We start from the raw sequence: 20,163 nt of genomic DNA, 5'->3' as shown, positions 1-20,163 counted from the left end.
AAACTGTGTGCTAGAAACTGCACTTCGCATAATCCATTATAAATGGTGGCATGGCACTAAATGCTATTTGCATAAAATACAATTGAAAACAAACACTGTAGCGCTGCAACGGCAAACCTACATAAAAAGAGAGAATAAAATGTATATAAAAACACTTAGTTTCTATAACCACAATTAGTAGTATAAGTGGTAAAATACATGAATGTGAGAAATATATAAACAAATGAAATAAAAAGAAATAAAAAGATATCATAAAAAGAAACAAAAACTGTGCCTTTATCTGTATTAGTCTATTTAAAAATATTCTGAAGTGAGTTCCACAAGTGAAACAAAACAGTGATAAAGTAGTACTAATGGTAAGTACCTATAGGTGCCAAATATTTTTGTAATCAACAAGCACCTGTTAGGGGGGGAATATAGCACTAAGGAGACTCATAGAAAAATGAGTTACAAAGTCTGTAACAAAAATTAGTGCTTTACCCCTACAATTATATAGGAAAAATTCTCACTGAATAATACAGGAACGATTTTTTAACCCTTCATACTTTATCTTTATTGGTTTAACTATTCAATCATACACGTTTAAAAACACTTAAACTCTCTATATCTATATCAATATATAGCATAGGTGTGTGAATAATACCGCTCAGAATCATGTATCTAGATGTGAAACATTGTAATTGGTTTGTATAATATCAAGCAGTTAGATACAAACAATATCTTTTGTAGTCGGCTATTAATAAATTCAGAAATAACATTGTAACAAGAGGACCTATTAATATGTGGGATGTCAGATTGTGAGATTAAAGCTATCTAGCTAATACTCTCTATCTGTAATTATAAAGTCCTTGCTTGCACAGTCAACTTTAACACAGCTGTTCAGTGTAATAGATTCTGTCTGCTTAAGGCCCTTCTATAGCGGGGACTAGATTAATGTTTAACTGACTTGTTTCACTATCATAGCATAACGTCTGATCTCAGAATATAACACACATTTACAAGCAATTGGCAAAAATAATTGCAATCAACAATTATCATAGGGAGTAAGAGGTTAAAAAACGTGTTTCACTCACGCTTCCTCAGAGGGGTTACACACTGGCTGTTTGGTAAATCTATTTACTGGTTCATAAGTCCCACCTTGTGTGTGGGATTGGATGATCATGAGGAATTATCTTGATTCCGATTGGTAGGATTGCATGTCAATCATGTTTAGGCATCCAATGGGGATACATTTTTCATTTGAAGCCTTATGCTATACTCTGTTACATGTTGCGAACTTGTGCATGTTGGTTATGATAATATATGTTACTTTATCAGGGAGTTCTTTATTTTGCTGCTGAAGAATAAGTTCTAAATTTTCTTATTGAACATACTTTCACTTGTTGTGTGTACTTTGTATTATACCACAGAGATATTATTTGGTAATAGGACCATATGCAGGGTTTTCAATCTATTTATTACAGGCTAGTATTTATAATGAAATTATTGAATACATCAATACTAGCATTTGTCATGACAGATGTTTTAGTGACAGAAGCAAGATTATGCAGAACACTGTGTATACCATTTCTGACATATTTTAATAGAGTGTCATAGGGGTATGGTGTCTATTAATGTTAGTTTTTCTCGAGAGTTAAGTGGGTTGTTTAAACATTTCTAGGGCAATAGATACCAGTGATGTTTTGAAGAGGAAAGTAGTTTAATTTGGTTCACATTAGTGTGTGTAAATTTTAAGGGTGCAGAAATAGATGTTAATAAATATTATGTGAAAGTCAGTTTCTAGGAATTTGTTACTTAAAAGTGTGTTGAAGAGAAGAGTGGTTGTGTGCACATATAGTTAAAGAGGTAGGTCACATAAATAAAAATTATCTTAATAAAGTGAAGTGGATGTGAAGTATATGAAAAACTTAGTGATGGAGTGTCACTAATTAATTGCATTATTAAATATTGTGTATTGTTGTTTAAGAAGTATGCATACTTGGGTAGTAAAGTGTTAAGTAATTAACACAAAAAATTAATTGGAAAATAAGTAAAAATTGCCTAGGAAAGGGATGAAATCTTTAATCAAACATTATTAAGTAAGTAGTAATGAGCTGCGGTCAATGTGCTGAATTAAATATATTTGGTTGTGATGTACTATAATTATAGGTATACAAAGTAATTGTTATATTCATTGAGTCCTTTTGGTTGTATGGAGTCTAATAGATATATCCATCTACATTCTGACTTTAAAAGTGTTTCTTCGAGATTTCCTTCTCTTATGTTCAGAGAGATTTTCTGTATCACAGCATATTTCAAGTCAGTGATTCCACTTTTGTGAGTTTTTAGAAAATGTTGTGCCACTGATCTGATAGATTTACCTTTGGATACATCCTTTGTGGCATTTTTGATATTATTGGCATGCTTAAAAATTCTTACCCTGGCTTTGCAGATTGCCATGCCTAAGTAAACTTTCTTGCATGAATAAAAAAGAACATAGATCACTCCTGTCGACCAACATGTATAGTGCTGTTCTAATTTGTGAATTTTGCCTGTTTTGTTTTAATTAGTTATATATGTACATGCTGAACATGAACCACATGGATACATTCCTGGGTCTTTTGGTGTTTTCTTTGGGATATGAATGTAGTGGCTTTGAACCAATTGATCTTTTAGATTTCTGGGTCATAGGTGCAATAGTAGTATCATTTTGTAGTATGTGCCAATTTGTATTCATAATCCCAATTATCTGTTGCATTTTGGGATTGTATGTGGTAATTAATATTGGACATAGTTCTTCTTAATTTTTGGCTTTAGGTTTTAATAAGTGGTTTCTATCTTGTTTTAAAGCTGCCATTCTGGCTGATTTCACTGATCATTTACTATATCCTCTTTGGGTTAGTATTTCCATTATTTCAGTGCTTTCTTGTAAATATGTTTTTACATTGGAGCAATTTATTCGCAGTCTTATGATTTCCCCTTGGGATATTGCTTTGAGTGTACTTGAAGGGTGGGCACTGGTTTGGTGCAATAAGGTATTTGTAGATGTTTCTTTTCTATACATTTGTGTATCAATGCTGCCATCTTCATTTTTTCTGATGTTAAGATCTAAGAAATTCACTGTACTTAAATCTGCTTGATATGTCAGTTCAGTTTGATGTTTTTTTATCATTAATATTGAGTATTTGTATTATTTGTTTATTTTTAAAAACAAATGCATAGAAAAGATTTTAATGTACTTGGAGGGTGGGCACTGGTGTGGTGCAATAAGGTATTTGTAGATGTTTCTTTTCGATACATTTGTTTTTAGTATTTACTATATGGGGACTGTGGTTTCAAAGGAGCCCTTATCCCTTTATGCTAAATTTGACTGTGCAAGCAAGGATTTTATAATTACAGATAGAGTATTAGCTAGATAGCTTTAATCTCGCAATCTGACATCCCACGTATTAACAGGTCCTCTTGTTACAACGTTATTTCTGAATTTATTAATAGCCAGTTACAAAAGATATTGTTTGTATCTAACTGCTTGATATTATACAAACCAATTAAAATGTTTCGCATCTAGATACATGATTCTCAGAGGTATTATTCACACACCTATGCTATATATTGATATCTAGAGAGTCTAACTGTTTTTAAATGTGTATAATTGAATAGTTAAACTAATAAAGATAAAAGTATGAATGGTTAAAAAATTGTTCCTGTATTATTCAGTGATCATTTTTCCTATATAATTGTAGGGGTAAAGCACTCATTTTTCTTAAAGACTTTGTAACTCATTTATCTAACAGTTCAAGGATAAACCTGAGCCGTCAGTTGGATGGAACCCTGTGTTGCAAGTATGGGTTCCCCTGTTTGCCGTCACAACTTCCTTCATGTGGAACTAAACGTGGTACTCAGGTTTTCTCTAGAAAACAGACGCCAATCATAAAAACAGGAAGATGCGACAGTGAAGAGTGGAACTCATACCCACTACACAGGGGTCCATCCAACTACCGCCTCAGGTTTATCCTTTAAAGGGACACTGACCCCAAAATATTTTCTTTTGTGATTCAGATAGAGCATGCAATTTAAGGAACTTTCTAATTTACTCCTATTATCATTTTTTCTTTATTATCTTGCTATCTTTATTTGAAAAAGAAGGCATCAATGCTAAGGAGCCAGCCATTTTTTTTGTTCAGAACACTGGACAGCACTTGTTTATTGGTGGGTGAATTTATCCACTAATCAGCAAGAACAACCCAGGCTGTTCATCAAAAATGGGCCGGCATCTATTACATTCTTGCTTTTCAAATAAAGATACCAAGAGAATGAAGAAATTTTGATAATAGGAGTAAATTAGAAAGTTGCTTAAAATTGCATGCTCTATCTGATTCATGAAAGAAAAAAATTGTGTTCAGTGTCCCTTTAACTGTGTATTGGAGGTACTTTTAGACTGAACTCTGATGTGCATCCCTGCTATATTTTATATCTTGTGAGTGTCTGTCTCCTTATAGGGGCACCAGTTAATACATCTTGTATTTTTAAAGGGAGTCGGAGGTGCGATTCTCTTTTTCTTTGTTTAACAAAATACATTTGCAACTTAGAGTTATTGCAGAAAAATTACCCCAGACCGATCTGACCGGGACAAGCCCTGCTCTACCACAAATTCTAAATAAAAGGACCAAATGTGTCTTGAAAGTTGTACAAAAAGCTAAGTCTTAACTGACACATTATACACCACCATTAGTTTTATGAGAAGGTGTGGTGTTTGAATATGGGTTCTCAGGCGCACTCAGCGTATGCATAACAGTAAAATATATATATATATATATACAAACTTTTTGCTAATGGAAGAATAATGAAAAAGTGATTCTATTTCATGCACATTTCAATGTTGCCATCTCTAAGCTTTTAAGTGTTCAGCTTTAAAGGGACATTAAACACTAAAAAGAGAATAATGCATTAAAAAAAAAAAAAGATTTGTCTGAGAATAACATGTAGATACTTTTTTTAAAGTCTCATTAGTTGTTTAAATATGGACTAAATAAGTGTTAAGTTTTAGTGTCTATAAAACAACTGGAGCTGCCATGTTGTAACTTAGGTTACCTTATTTGCTGTGGCCAATCAGAGACAATTATAAATAGGTCACTACAGTGTGTAGTCAATGGCTGTGTGCAATGTAACAGTGTTGTGCACTTTCATTTCTAACAGAAACTGAAATGCTCCCAATTTTAGAATGGAATTACAGGGAATGAGGACAAAAAAATTGCACACTTTTATTTATATATATATATATATATATATATATATATATCAATATATATATCAATCTCAAAGTGTTTAAAGTCCCTTTAATATCATATATATTATACCGAATGCAACAGCACCTGCCAAGGCTGCCATTGAATGAAACTGCAGTAAAATTGCAGTTGGTGCTATTCTCTCGCACGTTGCCTATAGGAGCTCGATGTCAGAAATACTGAAAACATAACATAAACATACGCATGAGAAGATGCCGATAACAGGCTCTGGGTCTCTGTTCCCACTTCTGTCTAATGAAGTCGCTACGCTAGGATCAGTTCAGTATCTGTCACACTTGCAACTCTTCCGCGTCATGTCATGTGATTTCAGGGGCGTGGCACCGGTGCCTGCAAAATTGGGGTGGTATGTTCTGTTGTTCTACATACGTTAGACGTTGCTTTTATCGCAGATAAATACACTGATTCCACTCCTTTTATTTATTTCATATGGACCATGTTAGTCTTAGCTTTTATCTATTGTTTATTTGTAGTAAGTCACATTCACATTGTATTGTTACATGAATAAATGTGCTGACTTTACTTTTAGTTTGGAGTAGGAAGACGTCAGAGGCACGTGATAGTTTAATGATCAGCTCTTATCCAATGACCGCGCCCAATAGAAAGAGAGTATGCATGGGGGCGGGGTTTCCGAGTGAGAAATCTGTCTATCTGCACCAGTTTGCTTGTGGTATAGATTGTCCCAATCGCCGCTCTCCTCTAGTGTTGAGTAACAGGAGAATCTAGGGTAGAGGTTGTGTTTGTTTATTGGAAGAGAGGATCCCGCAGAGAAGTAGCAAGCAGCTGTTACAGCCTCAAGCACAGCAAGTGCACGCGAGGACATGTGAGTTTGCAGTTAAATAACTAATGGTAGAGGAGCGCGCATTCTGTAATTCCTTGGGTATGTGAGTGCATGTTCTTTTGTAGCAAGTAACTCTGTTCTCTCATTCCTACCCTGTGCTTATCAAATGCATATTCTCCTGTAGTGAGTGTGCCCTCTTACACCTGTGCTAAATAAATACATACTCTCCTGTAGTGAGTGTGCCCTCTTACACTTGTGCCAAGTAATTCAATGCATACTCTCCTGTAGTGAGTGTGCCCTCTTACACTTGTGCCAAGTAATTCAATGCATACTCTCCTGTAGTTTGTGACCGCTGTTACACCTGTGCTAAGTAAATGCTTACTCTCCTGTAGTTTGTGACCGCTGTTACACCTGTGCTAAGTAAATGCTTACTCTCCTGTAGTGAGTGTGCCCCCTGTTTCACCTGTGCTCAGTAAATGCTTACTCTCCTGTAGTGAGTGTGCCCCCTGTTACACCTGTGCTAAGTAAATACTCTCCTGTAGTGAGTGTGCCCCCTGTTACACCTGTGCTAAGTAAATGCTTACTCTCCTGTAGTGAGTGTGCCCCCTGTTACACCTGTGCTAAGTAAATGCTTACTCTCCTGTAGTGAGTGTGCCCCCTGTTACACCTGTGCTCAGTAAATGCTTACTCTCCTGTAGTGAGTGTGCCCCCTGTTACACCTGTGCTCAGTAAATGCTTACTCTCCTGTAGTGAGTGTGCCCCCTGTTACACCTGTGCTCAGTAAATGCTTACTCTCCTGTAGTGAGTGTGCCCCCTGTTACACCTGTGCTCAGTAAATGCTTACTCTCCTGTAGTGAGTGTGCCCCCTGTTACACCTGTGCTCAGTAAATGCTTACTCTCCTGTAGTGAGTGTGCCCCCTGTTACACCTGTGCTCAGTAAATGCTTACTCTCCTGTAGTGAGTGTGCCTTCTGTTACACCTGTGCTAAGTAAATGCTTACTCTCCTGTAGTGAGTGTGCCCCCTGTTACACCTGTTCTAGGTAAATGCTTACTCTCCTGTAGTGAGTGTGCCCCCTGTTACACCTGTGCTAGGTAAATGCTTACTCTCCTGTAGTGAGTGTGCCCCCTGTTACACCTGTGCTCGGTAAATGCTTACTCTCCTGTAGTGAGTGTGCCCCTTGTTACACCTGTGCTCGGTAAATGCTTACTCTCCTGTAGTGAGTGTGCCCCCTGTTACACCTATGCTCGGTAAATGCTTACTCTCCTGTAGTGAGTGTGCCCCCTGTTACACCTGTGCTCCGTAAATGCTTACTCTCCTGTAGTGAGTGTGCCCCCTGTTACACCTGTGCTCAGTAAATGCTTACTCTCCTGTAGTGAGTGTGCCCCCTGTTACACCTGTGCTCAGTAAATGCTTACTCTCCTGTAGTGAGTGTGCCCCCTGTTACACCTGTGCTCAGTAAATGCTTACTCTCCTGTAGTGAGTGTGCCCCCTGTTACACCTGTGCTCAGTAAATGCATACTCTCCTGTAGTGAGTGTGCCCCCTGTTACACCTGTGCTCAGTAAATGCTTACTCTCCTGTAGTGAGTGTGCCCCCTGTTACACCTGTGCTCAGTAAATGCTTACTCTCCTGTAGTGAGTGTGCCCCCTGTTACACCTGTGCTCAGTAAATGCTTACTCTCCTGTAGTGAGTGTGCCCCCTGTTACACCTGTGCTCAGTAAATGCTTACTCTCCTGTAGTGAGTGTGCCCCCTGTTACACCTGTGCTCAGTAAATGCTTACTCTCCTGTAGTGAGTGTGCCCCCTGTTACACCTGTGCTCAGTAAATGCTTACTCTCCTGTAGTGAGTGTGCCCCCTGTTACACCTGTGCTCAGTAAATGCTTACTCTCCTGTAGTGAGTGTGCCCCCTGTTACACCTGTGCTCAGTAAATGCTTACTCTCCTGTAGTGAGTGTGCCCCCTGTTACACCTGTGCTCAGTAAATGCTTACTCTCCTGTAGTGAGTGTGCCCCCTGTTACACCTGTGCTCAGTAAATGCTTACTCTCCTGTAGTGAGTGTGCCCCCTGTTACACCTGTGCTCAGTAAATGCTTACTCTCCTGTAGTGAGTGTGCCCCCTGTTACACCTGTGCTCAGTAAATGCTTACTCTCCTGTAGTGAGTGTGCCCCCTGTTACACCTGTGCTCAGTAAATGCTTACTCTCCTGTAGTGAGTGTGCCCCCTGTTACACCTGTGCTCAGTAAATGCTTACTCTCCTGTAGTGAGTGTGCCCCCTGTTACACCTGTGCTCAGTAAATGCTTACTCTCCTGTAGTGAGTGTGCCCCCTGTTACACCTGTGCTCAGTAAATGCTTACTCTCCTGTAGTGAGTGTGCCCCCTGTTACACCTGTGCTCAGTAAATGCTTACTCTCCTGTAGTGAGTGTGCCCCCTGTTACACCTGTGCTCAGTAAATGCTTACTCTCCTGTAGTGAGTGTGCCCCCTGTTACACCTGTTCTAGGTAAATGCTTACTCTCCTGTAGTGAGTGTGCCCCCTGTTACACCTGTGCTAAGTAAATGTTTACTCTCCCTTACTCTCCTGTAGTGAGTGTGCCTTCTGTTACACCTGTGCTAAGTAAATGCTTACTCTCCTGTAGTGAGTGTGCCCCCTGTTACACCTGTTCTAGGTAAATGCTTGCTCTCCTGTAGTGAGTGTGCCCCCTGTTACACCTGTGCTAAGTAAATGCTTACTCTCCTGTAGTGAGTGTGCCCCCTGTTACACCTGTGCTAAGTAAATGCTTACTCTCCTGTAGTGAGTGTGCCCCCTGTTACACCTGTGCTAAGTAAATGTTTACTCTCCTGTAGTGAGTGTGCCTTCTGTTACACCTGTGCTCAGTAAATGCTTACTCTCCTGTAGTGAGTGTGCCTTCTGTTACACCTGTGCTAAGTAAATGCTTGCTCTCCTGTAGTGAGTGTGCCCCCTGTTACACCTGTGCTAAGTAAATGTTTACTCTCCCTTACTCTCCTGTAGTGAGTGTGCCTTCTGTTACACCTGTGCTAAGTAAATGCTTACTCTCCTGTAGTGTGTGACCACTGTTACACCTGTGCTCAGTGGCGGCTGGTGAATTTTGAAGATGGTGGGGCACTAGACCACACCCCTTGAAATGAGGCCCCGTCCCTTTAATGAAAAACTATGTATATTTGATACACACTTACACAGACAAACTGCATACGTACTGTACACACTACATATACATACATACACACTACACATACACAGACTACATACTTTCTTGTAATGCATTTCCCATGAAATATAATATAAAAGCTTTGACGTGCCATTATATTAAACATTATAATTGTCAGTCTCAATGCAAATGATTAAATATTAGCTTTGGTGGAAACATGTTTTAGTACGTTAATAATGTATGTGCCGACTTGGTGATAAACTTCTAAAAATGTTCTTGCAGGCAGTATGGTGGTAGCCATATAGGAATTGTAGTTAAAGGGACAGTCTACACAAAAATTGTTATTGTTTAAAAAGATAGATAATGCCTTTACTACCCATTCCCTAGCTTTGCACAACCAACATTGTTATATTAATATACTTTTATATATGTGATTAGGGAGCTGTCAGATGATGCACACATACAAGGTAATCACAGAGGTAAAAAGTGTATTAATATAAGTGTTTGGTTGTGCAAGACTGGGGAATGGGCAATAAAGTGATTATCTTTATAAACAATAAAAATTATATTGTAGACTGTCCCTTTAAATCTAGGATAGGCATATCAAAGATCTGCTATTCATATGTATATGAGAGGTATAACAGCCTTAAAGTGAAAGTAAAGTTTTTTTACGTTGAAATCATAGTATAGTCTTATATAGTCACAAACATTGTAGTCGCTAACTTAGTGTTTAAAATCTTCAATCCGAAATTATATAAATGTTATATTTACGATGCCCGTTTTTTTCCAGCTTTCTCCTCCCCCTCGCTCTCTTCTGGCTTTCTATATGGAAATGATTTATGGTCTCCAACCCTCCTTTTGCGTACGTAAGCGTGCACGTTCTCGAATTGACCAGCTATGCGCATGCGCAATTGTACCCTCTCCACTTAGATACATACTATCAATTAATCTATTGATTCCTTGTTCAGTCAATTAGTGGAGATGGTACTGAAAAGGATATCGTCATTCTTTGAATCCCCAGCGACTACAACAAGCAGAATTCTTTATTTTTGGTAATAATAAATATATATATATATATATTACACACAATTGAACTACTTATATATTTAAAAAAATTATCTATATGAATATTTATTTGATATTACAATTAATTACTTTGATGATGTTATACATTTCTTTAATAATAAAGGTATTGGCTGACAATATATTTAGCCGTTCTTATTGGTACAAGTCAGTTTATATTTTTTTAAATATGGTACGTCATTTTTTTTTCATGTTAATAAACATTTATTTACTATGAGAGATATAGGCTGTCAATAACTTTTTATGTTTATATTGTCACAAGGCAGTACATATTGTTTTACATATGTTCTGTATTTATTTTCATTTTATTAATGATTTATTTAATAATAGAGGTATTGACTGTCAATATCTATGGATGTTTGTTTTTGCACAAGGCAGTGTATATTGCTTTAGATGTGCTCTGTATTTATTTTCTTGTAAGCAAACGTTTATTTACTAATAGAGCTATTGTCTGTCAATATCTTTGGATGTTTGTATTGGCACAAGGCGGTGCATATTGTTTTAGATATGGTCATTTTTTTTTTTTTTTTTTTCTTGTAAGTAAACATTTATTTACTTATACAGGGATTGGTTGACATATTTATTTATACATACATACATACACACACACACCCCCCCCCCCCCTCACTGAGACATCCACAGAAAACACACAGACGCACGCACACACACACTCGCTGAGACATCCACAGATATACCCACACCCACACACACCCTCACTGAAACATCCACAGAAAACACCCCCACACACTCACTGAAACATCCACAGAAAACACCCCCACACACTCACTGAAACATCCACAGAAAACACCCCCACACACTCACTGAAACATCCACAGAAAACACCCCCACACACTCACTGAGACATCCACAGGAAACACCCCCACACACTCACTGAGACATCCACAGAAAACACACACCCTCACAGAGGCATCCAGAGAAGGGCACCTACCATTTGTGTATTCATCATGAAACCTTTATGCATGTTTTCAAATATATAATTTCTACTGCATTGTCAAATAATCATAAATACACTGCTGCTAAACAAATGATTTTTTTATGTACCCCAGACCACACCATATAAGTACAAGCACACTGAAGTTACAATCCGAAATTGCACAAATAAATTAAAAAGATTTTCTAAGTAAGTCCTACCTCCCCTGCAAATGAAATTGATCTGTGTCTGACTCGGGCACACACTGTACAAAGTTCCAAGTCTGTTTCACACAGTGCATAGTTGTTTAGTGCACACTGAGAAATCCTCTCAAATGCTAATGCTTTACTCATTAATATATAAAAATATATAATTGATAGACACACTTGCATCAAGCACAATAATTATGAAATTTAAATCTTGAAAATAAATATAAAACATAATTTTGTAATTAATTTTAAATACAATATATAATGGTATAGTTCAAAGGAATTATTGATAAACTATTATTAACATTAGTATACATAATACATACATAAATAATTAAAATTAATACATACAATGAAATGTATTTTATTTTTTTTAAATATAAATATTATTATATAGACTACAATTAATAGATAATAGTCTAATCATTAAATTTATATATATATTCATTTTTTATAAATTATTATTTTCTTAATTCTAATATATATAATTAGATTTAATACACATATATACTAAATCTGTATAACTTTAATATTATCTTTACATTTTTTAAATATATATCCAAATAAAATTTTTATATTAATACACCAATTATTGTCCACCCCCCATAAAGCAAAATTTAATTTATTTAAAAATCATTATATATTTTATTTTAATATTCTTAAATCAATGTTTTATATAAATTTTATAATACATGTGCTTTACTTCATTTAAAACTTATTATAATAATCAATTTTTTTTTTTTTTTTTTTTTTTTTATAGTGATTTGAATTTGTTTAAAATTTTGATTTTAAATTTTTTTTTTTATTTTTTACATTTTTTTTTTTTTTTTTCAGAAACTATTACATTATGCCTGACTGCATAGTTATCGGTTGCCAGAGTTCGACAAGAAGAGGAAGAAGGAATCCCAATATTTCATGTGTTCCCAAAAACGATGGACAGAATTAGAATTTGGTTACAACAGACAAACCAATATAAGGATAATGATTTGGAACCGATGGTGCAACATATTTTTGACACCAATAAAAAAATACGTTATTGTGTTATCGTATGTGTTCAATTCATTTTAACCCACAATGCTACATTGCTCAGGATGTCCATAAAAAATTAACGCCAGATGCAGTACCAACTCTTTTTCCTTCAAGGATCACAACTTATGCTACTACAACAGATTCATCACATTCCTCTAATGTATCAGAGTTACTTTCTGAAGCTTCGACGTCTACAAGTTCAACTGCTTTTTTGATTGAAAATAGAGCACGTATACCAATTTGTCATGCGTGTGGACACGAACTGCATGTTACAGAACAAGATTCAACCACAAATACAGAGATAAAACTATATGTAGATGCTAATACTACATTTGATCATGATTATGTTACTAAAACTGTTGCATTTCAAACGCTAAAAAAAGTGGGTAATCATAATCGTGGAACATCGTCTAAAGATTTAATTCGAATGTATGACAAGCACATGTGGACAATGGGTGATATATCCTCTCAAACCTCTTTTCCAGAACAATCAATATCATCTTCTAAATCAACATATCTAAATCAGGCTATCTTAATTCTTTCTGAAAACCCTGTTTACGAAATGGAAGTGGACAGACCAACAGAAGCTGCAATCAATCCATTGAATGAAGAGATTATTCAAGAAGAACCTTTATCGGTCGTTAACACAGAACCGGATACAAATCTAGAAATAATGGACATTTCACAAATTGATGATCCTGAATCTAGAATACAAGACCCATCATACATTCCAGATACTACTTTTGAAACTCAGAATGAATTTTCTTTGGTAGAAGAAAGAAGCAATGAGGATCTAGTTTTCGAAAATACATTGTTTTTGACACTTGTCTTGACGAATTAATCAAATGGATACCATGTCGTTTTAAAAAAAAACTGTGATTCACGATGATGTCCATCCAGAAAAGAGAAGTAGGAACTATGCTTACAGTGTTTGGAGACTGTGAAGCTGGACACAATGCTACACTTTGGGAGAGCCAGCCAACAATAGGTCGTAAACCTGTTGAAATGTTCTTGCTTGCTGTAAGGTGTTGGTTTCAAGGGGTAGTGTCAGGTCAGGCCGAAGCCGCGGGCCCACTGTACCACCTGAAGCAGATGTAGATTATCTGATAAGGATATCCTTAGAACAGACTCAGACCATGCAGCAATGATCCAAAGCTATTCTCCTTTATTGAAAGACACACAACATGTCTTATAGCCTTCAGTAACAGCAGATAGTTAACATGGTGACATGTTATGACCGCGTCATTTTACATAGTTATACACAGTGTTATTCTGAAAATTCACTAGCTCTAAACAATCTATATAGTCATAACAATAAATGCATCTGTGAGAAAAACAATGTTGTTTGACCATCTTACTGATATAATACACTCCTGGGCATAGTTCCAGGTACATCTACAAGGTTAGCTGGCTTAGCAGAGTAAAATAACAAGCCTGTATTTCTCACTACAGAATAACCCATTATAATAAAGTTTAATCATTACAAGATGGATGCAAAAGACAAAATGGCGCCCAAGAACAAGATGGCGCTACTTACGCTAACAATAATTCCTAACACTTGCTCTTCACTTCTATTCACTGGAAACAATTTTGACAAAGTACAAGAATACTTTAAATATTTTGGTATCGGTTTCCTTACCAAACCGACATTTTACAACTACCAGAAATAATTATTTTCCCCAACAATTGACAATGCGTGGAAGAATGAAAGATCTTCAAATTAATTGCAAATCAAGGTAGGGCTATAAAAGTTACCCGAGATGGGCAATGTGATAGCCCGGGATTTTCAGCCAAGTTTTGCACTTACACGATAATGGATGCAAAAACAAAAAAAATATTGGATGTTCAAATCGTGCAGGTTTCAGAGACAACCTCATCAGTTGCTATAGAGGCGAAAGCATTCCGTAAGTCATTGAATTCCTTGGTCAATAATGGTGTTTTTACAATGATTATAGCAACTGATCGTCATGTCAGCATAAAAAAAAATACTGAGAGAAGAGTATCCGAATATAAATCACCAGTACGATATTTGGCATTATACCAAAAGTTTGAAGAATTTTTTATTTTTTAACTGTGAGCAGGAAAAGTAGCTGCAGAGAACTTGTCAAGTGGATTCCTTCCATTACTAATCATTTTTGGTCATGTTGTATGACATGTAAAGGTGATCTACAAATGTTAGAAAGTACTGGAAATCTTGCATATACCACGTATTGAACTTTCATTCTTGGATCGAAGATGGACAACAAATGTCATGTAGGCACGATCAATTACGAAATGACCAGGAAAGAGAGAAAATGGTTAACTAAAAAAATCTGAGTCATTCCATGAACTAGAGAAAATAATATGCAACGATCAGATGACTAATGACCTGAAACATCTTACATTGTTTTGCCATACTGGAAAACTCAGTTTTCCACAGCTTGGTTTTAAAATACAGACCAAAACGTATTCATTTCCAAATGGAGGCAAGAACAAAGCTGGCTGTAATTGCCCACAATAAGAATTCAGAAAGAGTCCATGCCAGAATTAAACGCGCAAATGATTTCACCGGAGGTTATGGAGATCAACGTTTTACCTTTTACTTCCCAAAAAGCAAGAAGCAATGGTTAGACCAATTTATGAAGAGATGGACATGTCCCATATTAACCAACTAAATACAGATGTTTTAAATTTGATTCAAGGACAGACTACCCATACATGGGTATCAAGAAACATCATGCTTCCTTCAAACATAGCTTCAACACCGAGTCCTGACAAAAAATTGTTGATTGAAAAGCATACCTCTCGATTTGGAAAGTAACTGATAAACCATTTTTTTTTATTTGATATTTTAAGTATTTTATCATCATTGGACTAATTTATTCAAAATGTTAGTTATATTTAGAAATAAATATTATTTAAAAAGTTTGTATTTATAATCCTGTTATTTTCAAATTTTTAGATAATTATTACTTGTTTAAAGTTAGACAATTATTAATGTTTTAGTTTCAATAAAATAAGAATTGTAAATATTATTTGAATTTATCATTACTATTTTCTCAATTTTAAAATAATTATACCACACATACTTCACAGGCTTACTCTTGCATCTCGGATTATACATAAAATACTCAGTCTTGCATACAAACCTCTAAACTGCACTACTACACCCTACATTTCATAAATTGTATACAGATACTCTCCATCCCGTCCCCTTAAATCATCTCAGGATATCATCCTCTCCTCCTCAATTATTACTTCCTCACATTCAAGTTTACAGGAATTATTCAGACTGGCACCCTTATCTTTTTGAACTCCCTTCCTCGCTCTATAAGACTTTACCATAATTTTAACATCTTCACTCAATCCCTATAAAATATAATATTAAGGGATGCATACAACCAACACTAACCTGTCAAAAATTCATTTCTTTACCCTTGAATCACTTACAATGTAAGCCTATGCTGCCAGCTGTTTGCAGATCACCTCCATAAAAGTAAAATCCAAGGTTCAAACTCTCTAAAGGTCCCTATAGCCACTTGATCTTTACAAAACTATCATGTATACGGACTATGTTTACAGCGTTGCCTAATCTTTTTGCGCTCTACAAATACCTGGTAGTAATAATATCAATCTATTCTTCTATCTATCCATTAGTCTATATATCTATTTTTATATGTATCTATCGATCTATTATTTTACCTATATATTATTGTATCTTTAAATTATTATATATATTGAGCTATAGATATTTTATTATAATTATCTATCTATATAATCTATCTATTCTTCGATTATTCTATTTACCAATCTATAAAAATATTGTTATATATATATTATTCAATAATAGTCCTAAAGCACATTCAAACGTTCTATTTTTTTATGTACAGCGTTCACACCCATTGCTCTCTCCCACTCTTTAGTGCAGTCTATCCCACATCTCTTTTCTTCTCTCTTTCCCCCCCTCTCTTTTTTGCTCTCTCCCACCTCTTTTGTTCTCTCTGAACACATCTCTTTAGCTCTTTCTCCAACTCTCTATTGCGCTCTATCACCCTTTATTTTTATCACTCTCTCCACCTCTCTTTTGCTCCCTCTACCCCTCTATATTTTGCTTTCTGTACACCACTATTTGGTGCTCTCTCTCTCTCTCTCCCACTCTTTTGCGTTCTCTCTATCCCACACTCTATTTTGAACTCTCTCTCAACCACTCTTTTGAGCTCTCTCACCCCTCTCTTTTGATCTGTCTCTCTCTACTCACTTTTGCTTTCTATAACCCCTATCTTCTGAACTTTCAACTCTCTTCTGATCTTCCCCCTCTCTTCTGATCTCCCCCCCCTATCTTTAGCTCTTTCCTATCTATTTTTGTCTATACACTTCTTCTTTATATTTCTCTCCACTCTCTGTTGCGCAGACAGCGAACAGCAATGCCCACTTCATCAGCAAACAGCATGTATTGACAGTTAAGACCAGTTGTGTTTTTTTAATTCTGATCTCCCTATTGCGCATTACAGCTTTTGACAAACACAATTGCCCTTTTATATAATAGTATATCTATTTATTATTTTTTCTTTAAAAATGTATATATTGAAAATTAAAAACATATATAATAGATTCAAAATATAGTTTATTAACTTCTAAAAAAAGGATGATTAAATAAAAAAATTTAAACAAAAATTAACTTTTATTAATCAAATATATATATTTTACTTTCGTGTGTAAATATATTTATTATCAATATGAATTCTATATAAACTATAAAATTGAATTACAAATATAACATTAATTATGAAATACTGGATTTAACTTAAAAAAATATATATATAAGGCACTAATATTATATACCTTTTTATAAATATGTATTATATAGAAATTTTCAAACTTTTTTTTTTTTTTTTTTTTTTTAATGAAAATAAAAAATATGATTTAAAAATAAGATCAGTTTAAGATCATTTCGAAAGCAGGTCCATCATCTTCTGGGTAGTGGAAACCTACATATATGTTCTTCTGGAAAAGATGATCAAATACTATTTACCACACACGAGCGTATTGGTTTTCTATTTTTTGGACCGAGAAAACCATGAATCCATGGCATCACGGTATGCCAGTTTTCAAAATGCTCTACAGATTTAAAAAAAAAAAAAGGGAAAATAAATTTATATTTTTAAATTATTTGTTTGTAATTGAGATAAAATGTTATTAATAATAACATTGAGATATATATATATATATATATATATATATGTATATGTGTATATATATGTATATGTGTGTATGTATATATATATATATATGTGTATATATATGTGTATATATATATGTATGTGTATATATATATATGTATATATACAATTTAGTTATTTATTTAAAATAAATGTATATATATATATATATATATATATATATATATATATATATATATATATATATATATATATTATTTTTTTTACTAATGTTATAATACAGAGACAATTTAAAATAAAAAAACAAAAATCTTTGATCAAGCATGATAAATAATAACAAAAATTAAAAAAGACTTATTTTGTATAAAATCTGAGATTATATTTAGCAATCGATTGTGTGGATAGAGCAAGATATAATAAAAAGAGAGAGCAACAGATGTATAAATAAGAGTTGATATATCTATTTTTAGAGATGGTATTGAGATGAAAGTTGAGATGTTATAAATAGCATAATATAGTGTATATTCTGCAATAATTTTCAGATAAAAATAAAGATATATATATATATATATATATATATATATTAAATAATAAATCCATACAATAATTAAAAGTTAATTATTGTGTAATTATGCTTTTAATTAGTTAAAATATAATAGAAATAACATTATTTAAAAGTAGTTACCTTTCGGGCATGTGTTCAACTCCTTGTAATCTATACGGTCCCAAACTATTAGTAATTAAAGCTACTCGTTGAAGGAATTCTCTATTTTTGGTATTTTGATGGTAATCATGTTCTGAAATGCAAGAATGTCCTTCCTGAATTTTACAGACAACCTCTTCCATTTCACGACAGCAAAAGGATTCAATTACTGTTGGCATCAATTTACATTTAGGTGTAGTGGTGTGTTGGGTTAATAAACTATGCGCTGTGGGGGTAAAAGCTAGGGAGTCTCAAAGAAGTAATCTCACAAACTTCAAAGTGGGGGTAAAATCTGGATCGGATGAGACTCTTAAGCGCTTGTGCTTAATTACCCAATAAGGAAAGATAGTCTTACTATGTAGTTGGATTCAATGAGATCTATTTATTTTTAGAATTATAAATACATACAATAAAAAAAAAAAAAAAAAAAATAGGAATTGATTCTTTAAACAAATGTAACTGGTTGGCCAACCATACAGTGTGAATAAAATGATATAATATGTTTTCCAATCCCTGTTACTTAGTGTATTATACAAACATATCTGTATATTTGAGTTTTTGAATTTTGGTTTAATTGCAGATATTTTTTATGGATTTGATATAGTGGACTTGTGAAGAAATATGGTATCCACAAAGAATATTTGCAATATTAATTCTTAATTACCATATTAGTTTGTTTAAAGCTGAACATACATAATTAAAATAGCGTCAATGGTATCAACATTAGTAACAAATAATAAAAGTGAAACAAAAATAAAGGGATACAGTAAAAATCGTATAATAAATTATGAAAGAAAGTCTTTCTGCCGTGATTGTTAGAGTAATTATAGAGTTTATTGCTTTTTGTTAAAAGCGCTCTTGTTAAGTCCTCCGTAGGGATAGTATGTGTGGGCATGCTGCCACACGTTTTTGTCTAATTGGTATATATGTTGCGATTATAAATCACTGTTAAGTAGTTTTGGTTTTCTGCCCTTCACATTAACTTCCTTAGTTGGTGTAGGTATAATAAATCTTACCCGCTGTTTCTTTTGGGATACTTTGTTTCTGGTCTAGTTTCTTTTTGTACCCAATTCAATCTTTACTGTGATAAAGGTGTTGTAGTGGTTTCAGTATGTCGCGTTGGCTTGTCTCCGCGATTACACACACTTGAAGGAGTAGATGCTGGGGTAATGTGGTAGTGTGCTTTAACCGTTAATCCTTTCGTCAGATGGCTGGTCTTTTTGCCCGGTTCAGGTTTTCAAAACCTCTTGAATTGTTGCGAGTGTGTTCTGTTTAGATCCGTTTCAGAGTATCCGTTCTCCAGTTGTCCACAGGTTTCTTTAGGCCCAATTTTAGGTAAGGTATTTCAGTTGTTCTTGGTGGTCCTTTAAAAGGAGGACTAGGTGCTTTGAAGGTTGTTCTTGAACGCTTCAGAATATCTTTCAAGCGTATTTGTTGGTCCGTGGTTTGATGTAGTCTTGGCAGTCCACTTCGAAAGTGGACTATGAAAATGTTTAGTGTAGCAAGGAGTAGTCAACGCGTTTCAGCTGATTAATACAGCCTTTATCAAGCATATCCTTGCAGTTGTAAACAGTGGGTTTTTGTATTCTGTGGTCTGATTCTATTGGATCCCCTAGGTAGTTGTATCTTTACAATCTGGTGATCCTATTGGTTGTTGTGTCGGTGCTTTTGATTGGTCATTCCTTAGCATGTGACCTATTAATGGTTCAGTTTATCACGGTGATGGGGGAATTTTCACTTATTTGTATCAGATGACCAAGTAAATGCATAAAAAGTTATGAAAACTTGTTCCAGTAGTAAACACAAATACAAATGTATTGTTA

At 34.7% G+C, this 20,163-nt stretch overlaps 2 protein-coding genes across 6 annotated transcripts in view; one reads left to right on the top strand and one right to left on the bottom strand.

Annotated features, from left to right (window-relative positions):
* The window catches only part of OLAH (oleoyl-ACP hydrolase), a 134,333-nt gene extending 128,728 nt beyond the window's left edge, over nt 1-5,605 (bottom strand). For 2 of the 4 annotated variants that reach the window (XM_053713999.1, XM_053714003.1), the window contains exon 1: nt 5,467-5,605. The gene's annotated coding sequence lies outside the window, so the exon portion shown is untranslated. Of the gene's footprint in view, nt 1-5,336 lie in introns of all 4 variants that reach the window. The other 2 variants (XM_053714000.1, XM_053714001.1) reach the window with 2 other exon arrangements.
* A 333-nt stretch (nt 5,606-5,938) lies between these two features.
* CROT (carnitine O-octanoyltransferase) overlaps nt 5,939-20,163 on the top strand; it is a 417,214-nt gene continuing 402,989 nt past the window's right edge. Inside the window, exon 1 of one of the 2 annotated variants that reach the window (XM_053713997.1) lies at nt 5,939-6,105. The gene's annotated coding sequence lies outside the window, so the exon portion shown is untranslated. Of the gene's footprint in view, nt 6,163-20,163 lie in introns of both variants that reach the window. The other variant, XM_053713998.1, reaches the window with a different exon arrangement.

The sequence above is a fragment of the Bombina bombina genome, chromosome 5 (genome assembly GCF_027579735.1).
Source record: "Bombina bombina isolate aBomBom1 chromosome 5, aBomBom1.pri, whole genome shotgun sequence".
NCBI classification, from domain to species: domain Eukaryota; kingdom Metazoa; phylum Chordata; class Amphibia; order Anura; family Bombinatoridae; genus Bombina; species Bombina bombina.
The sequence above is the reverse complement of the archived record's forward strand: the minus strand, read 5'-3'. Positions and strand labels throughout refer to the sequence as shown.